Source organism: Sciurus vulgaris (assembly GCF_902686455.1).
Source record: "Sciurus vulgaris genome assembly, chromosome: 15".
Classification (NCBI taxonomy): Eukaryota; Metazoa; Chordata; class Mammalia; order Rodentia; family Sciuridae; genus Sciurus; species Sciurus vulgaris.
The window spans coordinates 16,139,862-16,148,202 of NC_136476.1; the positions used below are offsets into that span (position 1 = coordinate 16,139,862).

General features: G+C 36.8%; 1 protein-coding gene across 1 annotated transcript in view; it reads left to right on the forward strand.

Moving 5' to 3' along the window:
* The window catches only part of CEMIP2 (cell migration inducing hyaluronidase 2), a 125,903-nt gene that overhangs the window by 41,402 nt on the left and 76,160 nt on the right, over window positions 1–8,341 (forward strand).

The window sequence follows — 8,341 nt, forward strand, 5'->3', positions numbered from 1 at the left end:
TCTTAAATTTTAACTATCAGTACATATGATTTACAGGGTAAAAGGATGGACTCTTTTAATTATGTTTTAGTCCTTCTTGTGCTACTATAACAGAATATAACAGAATTGCATTGAATGGATGGTTTATAATGAACCACAGAGTTATTTGGCTCATGGCTCTGGTGGCTGGGAAGTCCAAGAGGGAGGGGCCTATATCTGATGAGGGCCTTCTTGCTGCGTTATCTGTGGCTCAAAGGCAGAGAGAGGGGCAAGGTGGAGCAAGAGCTTGAATCACATCCTCAAGCTTCTTTATGATCAGCCTGAGTCAGTTCATGAAGGTGGTGCTCCTGACCTAAACCCTCCCCTGAGGCCCACTTCCCAATACCTGTGTTTTTGGGGGACACATTCAAATCAGAGCAGATTACAATGAAGAAATGTCACTTTTGGGTAGAACTCGTCATTAGAGAAAGTAATTTGTGATTAAAAAGGCATTAAGCTTTCCATTCAGGTTGTAAATATAGCATCTGTGTATACATACACAGGTATGTATAACACACACACATACACACACAAACACACGGTTTTGTTTCCTTATGTCTGGACTTGATCCCTGTGTCCTTGTCCTCTTCTCCCTTCCCTCCCTCCCTCTTACCTTCTTTCTAATCTTTAATATCTATGTATGTCTAGGGATGTGCATATTGTATACAGTACAGGGATTAGAAAGCTTCTGTCCTCCTTCTGTCCATCACAGGGCTGGTGAACATTCTTTTAAGCATTTAATACTAAATATATAAATAGTGAATATTGTTAAGAATATTTGACCTATTTTATAATGATACTGATCAAGTAACCTAAAGGTGATTCAGGAGCTTCAGGTGATTCAGGTTTCCATGGTATTTGGTACTGCCCCTTACCTAATGCCCTGGAGATCAATGCATTTGTTCTTTTGTATTCAAAAGGCACTAAATATTTTCATTTTATATATATATATATATATATATATAAAATACTTAAGTCTTTACTCTGATGTGACTCACATCAAAGTTTAATAAACTTTTTTTGGTACTGAGGATTGAACCAGAGGTGCTTTGCCACTGAGTTACATCCCCATCTCTTTTATTTTTATTTTGAGATAGGGTCTCACTAAGTTGCTGAGGCTGTCTTTAAACTTGACAATCCTCCTGCCTCAGCTGTATAAAATGTGCATCACTGCACTTGCTCGATTAACTCTTTCCATGAATGATACTCCGATTCTTTAAAAACATATGTTATGATTTAAAGAGCTTAGAGTCACTTGATGAGACTTCAGAGAGGAGAGGGGAGATAACTTTGCTATGATTTTTGTGAGCTAAGGAGTTAAGGCCTAATAATTAATGAAAGTAGCATCTCAAAGTGAAATTCTTCATTTTTAAAAATATTTAATGGTGCAGAACGTACCTGATTGTAATTAATTTTTAGTGTCATATGCCATGGTGTAGTAAAATATATAATTATATATAATTAATAAGTAAATTATATAGTATAAGAATAGTAAATGTAAATAATTGAGTCGATAGTTAGGTTTTAGATTGTTACATTGGGACTGACTATGTAGGATACTACTTACTAGCTAAAGGAAATCAAACCTTTGACATCCACAAAAAGAGATCTGCCTTCTTTAGCACACATACATCAACTCCTATGACTGATGCTGATGCCAGTCAAATCTGTATCTAGTCCAGGTTGGCCACGTTTACCTGCCTACCTGCTGAGTTCTAGTCAATGTCTCGTGGATACATTAAAAAAAAAAAGTTAAAAATTAAATCCTTATTTCTAGGCTCTGACCTATTCCTGAATGCCTGTTTCACTGGATGAAACCACGAGTCCTCTTGTTGCCCAAACAAAAAATATGAGCCACTCTTGCTGCCTTTCCCTCACCTAGACATTTTATCAACTACTAGGTCAATTTTGTTCTACCTAATAAAGAGTTCTCAGTCTGTCTGATTTCCTGTTCCTACTGCCACAAGTCTAGGTCATCTTTATTTCTCTTCTGGAGGACTTACATCATCTCCTACTTCATTCTTGTCTCTTTTTTTCCCCCTTTCTATTGTGGTTTCATCTTGTAGCTACAGTGCATGTTTTATTTCTTAAGCTGTCATTGGTTGTGATGGTTTTGAATTCTTGTTTTCTTGACTCCTGCAGCATATCACCTTTTGTGGTCTGGTGTTTATTCCTCTTTTGTCTTCTTTCTACCTTTCTTTATCATGTGTTCTTGTCAGTCCATCCAGAATTTTTTTTCTTCCTCAGAGTTCTGTGTGGTTTTTTTTTTTTTGTTTGTTTGTGTTTGTTTTTGGTACCAGAATGAACGCGGCAGTCAATCACTGAGCCAAATCCCCCAGCCCTATTTTTTAATTTTATTTAGAGGACAGGGTCTCACTGAGTAGCTTAGTGCCTTGCTATTGCTGAGTGACCTTGAACTTGTGATCCTCCTGCCTCAGCCTCCCTATACTCTTTCTCATCTCCCGACTTTTTGTACAAAACTATGCCTGAGTTCTTACCTCTGGGATCTTCAGCTGCTCCCTGCCCTCCACTGCCCTGCTTGGTTTTTCCTTCGCTTCTTTTAAGGAGGAGACATTCCCCTAAATGCTTTCCACCCATGAAAAGGCTGCAATCTAGGAGCCTTTCTCTGCTGCCAGAGATCATCTGTTTTTCTTTATCATATGTTTTCGTGTTGGGTTGTAATTGTTTATTTAATTTCTGATCATCCTGATAGTTTTGCTTCAGTAACCACACATCATATTTTACTTGTTAGCTAATGTATTAACGCTTGGTGCCTCCCGCAACGTAGGCACTAAGTAAATATTTGTTGAATGATGAATAAGTACAATTATAAAAATATCCAGGAATATCTGTTTTCATGATGCCTTTGCTTTGCTGTTTTATCCCATCCCCCCACATGCCTTCTGAGTAATAGTGATAAACTAGAACTTATTTATGTGACTTATATTATATATAGATGTAACTTGGTATTCATATTTATTTAGTTTATTCTTATGTATTTCAGGCTGGCTATTTATTGACAAGGGTGTCAAAACAACTAACTCCAGTGCTGCTGACCCAAGGGAATACCTCTGTTTGGATAACAGTGCAAGGTAGAGCTGGCTCTTTAACTCACACTCAAGCCTTATCTCGCCAAAGCAGAATTTTCCGAGTGGAGCACATTGTGCTCTGTTCTCTGGCAACACATTTGGAATGAAGTTTTGAAAGTTCACAGAGGATTTTGGAAAAAACACTTCCTCTGCTGTCCAGGTCCTGAGTCTGGGCGTTTATCTTACTGAAATGCCAACAATTGGTACTTTTCTCCTTTTTCATTGTGATAAATTGATGTTAGAGGGTGAGTTACAGAAAGAGAAGAAGAAAGAGGTTGAAAGGTTTCATATTTGGAGAAAAGTATGACTCATTGAAAAATAAGTTAAACTAAGATTACTTTAATCCTGAAACCAAAGCATATAGAGTTTATGCTTAGTGGTCAAAATGGAACATTACATGGAATCTGTTTCAAAGGGAAAGATCCCTGATTTGATGATAAAGCTGATTCTGGTTCAGTTATTGTAGCCTCAGATCCATGTCCAAGCCAGGCTCTGTGTTGCTCCCTACATAACCACAGAATGTGGTGGGATACGGATCAGCATTTCAGCAGAGTTCTGTTACCACCTGTATGTGAGCCAAATAAATAAAGAATCTCAGATGGAAATAAAGTTTTCTGGGAAAGATGGCAACTTATAGACATATTTGGTAGAAATGGTATAAGTATATTTTTCTATACTTCAGATTGACCAGTTTATGGAGTGAATGGGTGCTAGATTTAATAGGCTCTGTTAATAGAATTAAACACAAGAATGCCAGGCTTATTTGTTATCAAGGGAATAAAGGAGGAACCACACTGTTGGTTAATGAATCTGACTTTAGTGTGAGGCAGAATCCCTGTAATAACTCACTAGGGCCTGAGGTCAGGAGAAACTGGGTGCGAGTAATTTGTAAATTCATCAGGATGCCTCATAGGTCAATTTGAGCAATGTAATGTTTTAGAGCTATCATCAGGTAGCATTTGAAAAGCCCAGAAATGGTGGGCATTATTTAAATAAAACACAAGATACTGTATAGTTCATAGTTGATCAACACATGAAATGGAGAGAGGAGATTAAAATTAATAAAAAGGAGCATAAAGATGAGAACAAATTATGAATCACTGAAAAAGAAATTTTTTTTCTTCTTATTAGCAAATGAAGAAATCTATGTGAGAAGGGCTCTTCTGCTTTTTAAGAGTTTTATTATAATTTGTAGAACTAATAATATGTACATTGCTAACTTAGTGTTTCAGGTAACTACTAAATATACACAGTTGGCTTCTTTCCTTGCCTTAAAGAATCATTTATGTAATTTGAATAATGGTGGGTGTGTGTATATATATCTATGCATGTGTATATACATATAATGAACATATGTACAAACACAAGTATGAATGGATGAATAAATACTTTTAAGAGTCCATTGATTTTTAAAAAAAATATTTTTAGTTGTCAATGGACTTTTATTTTATTATTTACTTAATTATGTGGTGCTGAAAATTAACCCAGTGCCTCACATATACTAGGCAAGCACCTACCACTGAGCTACAACCCCAGCATGAATCATTGCTATTTTAACTAGATTTGACAATAAAACTCTATCCATATGGCTTAAGAAATTTTTTTTACCAGAAGTATCTTTGTGGTGTATGAAAATGATAATCTTTTCTCTGCATTCCATTATTTCTCTTCCAGTATGGCAGTGCATACGTATTGGTAAGGAACTGGACTCTATTTGGATTGTTATGGAAAAGAACTGATTAGAGAAGATGAGTAACAAGACATTTGACAGCTGTGTTCCATACATTTAATTTTGCATAGACTAATGTATAGAATGTGTCCACCTCTATTCATGTAACTCAGACATGAGTAAAAATGATTAAAACATAAATGAGTAATAAACTAGTCTATGAGTTAAATACCAGGTGCTTGGGATCCAGAAGATACTGAGCTCATGAAAGAGGAAGGTGACTCACAATTAATCAGATGAGCCTTTCCTTGTATTTGCAAGATGTGAAAAAGATAGGAAATTGTAACTCATGGAAGCACTCGATTTGAAATTGGGAAATGTCATCTAAACAATGACAGGATATTAGAACCACCCGGTGCAGTTAAAGCAGAGGACAGTTAAGGAAGGCTGGAAGTTTTGCCTTCTTGAGTAGTTTCTGCCTTGTGTAGTTTCCTTTACAGAACTTATCCTATCTGCTTGGTGTTATGTCATATCTGCACAGCTATTTGCAACAAGTACAACAGATGAGTATGTGTTGACTCAGAGTCAGACTTTTTACCACTTAGGTCAGAGCTAATTAGGGTAAATGCCCTCCTGAGTCACGGAATTGGACTTGAATGCCCTGTCTGCCTGCTACCCCCCAGTCGTACCTCCAGCATCTGCCTGAAATACAGCAAAACATCTCCAGAATGACCTTTTAGGCCATTCTCTAATAGCAGCCTGTGATCTGCTGAAACCTGATCACCTCACTCCTGATTCCAATGTTCCATTGATCCATTCCATGTGAATGAAGGGGCCCACATGTGGCATTGGCATGAAACTTGCTCTACCATCTCATCTCCCTTGCTTTGCTCTCCAGCCAACGTGCTTGGAGTGGACGTGCCTGAGCTCATGTCTGCCCAGGGGCATGTGCACTTGCTCCTCTTTTCTACAGACTGCTGTTCTCCCATCATGCAGTTAGGAACACCTGCTGTATGCTAGTAAGCGTGGCAGTAGCATTATGCCAAAGCTATTTCCTGGCTGTACAATTGAAAATCTCAACCTGTTGGAATTGATTTTTGAAAAGCTGTCTGTCTTTAAAACTTCTTCCCCTAACTTTTGTGAAGTGGTGGTCTTAGGGGATTATTTATTTGAGTCTTTTTAGTGGATAGTTTCGACACCAAGTCTTTGACTTTTCCATGAAGGTTCTCATAAGTGGTTTAGAGAGAAGAGAGAGAAAAGACAAAATTCAGTCTTTATAAATAAGTCAGTTAATACAATCTATTTTAGATTTAGACTTTTTCTAAGCTACATGAATCCAATTTTGTTCTACAACTAAAATACTTAACCAGCACACAATTCAAATAATTCGTTCACATATATGTATGTTGAAATATGTGATTGTGTGATCAGTTTATGTCAGTAACATGGACCTTAAGAATCTGTGAAGACAACTAGATTTCCTGGTTTAAGTGTGCTGTAGGGATGTGTGTGTATTTGTTTTTAATGAAAATGATTTTTGTGTTTACAGTGTTCTGTAGTGTCCATTCTATAATCTGACTTAAAAAAAACAAGAAGCTAAGAAGCAGTTCTCTGGAAAGTTGTGTGTAAATGAGTACTTTTTTTCTTTGACATTGAAGTACAAAGAATTGTGTCTTAAGATGTTTGTTTCTCACAAATTTAAATCCTGCTTCTTGATGCTTCAGCTTATAACTGTAAACAGCTAATTTTTATTGCTTTTTTACTTATTTATTATTTATAAAAGGCCTCTTTTTACACCCTCAGATTTCGGACCTCATCAGGATGCAGGACCCTGAAAAGCCACGAGTTGCTGCTCTCATTGACAGACTTATTGCTTTTAAAAACAATGATTATGGAGCATGGGTGCGAGGAGGGAGAGACTTATCGTTCAGAATTCAGCGTGGGATTCTCTTCCAAGTTATTATATAATAGAGTATTTGTTTTTAAGTTTTTTTTTTTTTTTTTTTTAAAAACCAGTGGGAGAAAGTATGGTGACGACTTCTGGAATCACATTATTATTATTATTATTATTATTATTATCATCATTATTATTATTACAAGCTCTGAGGAAGTATGCTAGAGTTAACAGACTGCAAATATTTGGAATCGTCTCATTCTGGTGCTTTTATTGGAACTGAACTTGTCTAGTGACAGGAGAGCTTTGCACTGAGATTGAACAGAAGCTTGGGATTTAACTTCATGTACTAACATGGTTTATGTCAGAACACTAAATAAAGATTTTGGAACTACCTGGAGTTTTTTTTTTTTTTCCCCCTTCTTGGAAACTCCTGAAAGGTTTTCTGATTTTTTTTCCCATTGCCATTCAAAGCAAAAGCTGTATAATTCCACCTTACTGAGTCTGTTGACTTATTTCTTACTGTGACTTGAAGCAGGAAACATCTCACTTCTTTTTTTTCCACTTGTTTGGAGGGAGGCCTGATGCATGTTGAGCTCAGGTTTGGTATTCAACCATCTGGAAAAAGATTTTGATTTTTTTTTTTTTTTTTTTCTGGCACTGACCATTAGCTTCTTGGCATTTCACTATTTTTTCTGACTTTTATCACCCCCCCCCCCCCAAAAAAATGATATTGTACTGAATCTGTAGAAATGACTTAGGCATCACATATTAAATTTTTTTGAGGGCTGGGGAGATAGCTCAGTTTGTCGAGTGCTTGCCTAGCAAGCACAAGGCCCGGGTTTGATTTCCAGCACCACCAAAAAAAAAAAAAAAATGGAGTTTCTAACATTAAATTTTTTTTTTGAAAATAAATATGATCTAATTATTTCTAAAAAAAAATTCTAAAATAATTTTAGCTAGCATATGCTGCTTACTGTGTGTCAGACACAGTTCCAAATACTTGAAGTATTTAGTATATTTGATGCTCTCAAGAATTCTCTGAGGGGCTGGGGAGATAGCTCAGTGGTAGAGTGCTTGCCTCATAAGCAACAAGGCCCTGAGTTTGATCCCCAGTAACACCAAAAAAAAAAAAAAAAAAAATTCTCTGGGCCCAGCATGATGGCACCCACTTGTGACTCCCAGCAGCTCAGGAAGCTGAGGAAGGAGAGTAAGTTTAAAGCCAGCCTCAGCAATTAGCAAGGCCCTAAGCAACCTAGAAAGACCCTAAATCAAAATAAACATAAAACGGGGTAGGGATGTGAATCAGTTGTTAAGTGCTCTAGATTCAATTCCAGTACATGAAAAAAGAATTCTCTAAGGTGGTTATTTATTTATTTCAGTTTATAGATGAGACAACAAGGGAGAAAGAGGTCTAATAACTTACCCCAGGTCACATAGTTAATAATGCACAAAGCCAGGATTTGAACCAGCTGCCACACTACACAGTTAGTGTACGATTCAGCTTCTGTGGTTGGAGAGGGTAAACCTTGGGACTTCCTGATTTCACAATTAAATATTCAGAGAATTACCTCGTATGTGGTAAATCATTCTGTCGTTTTCTTTTTCTCTTATAGATTTGCAGATAATGGAATAGGACTCTAACCTTTGCCAGGTTTGTAATTGCTTAAA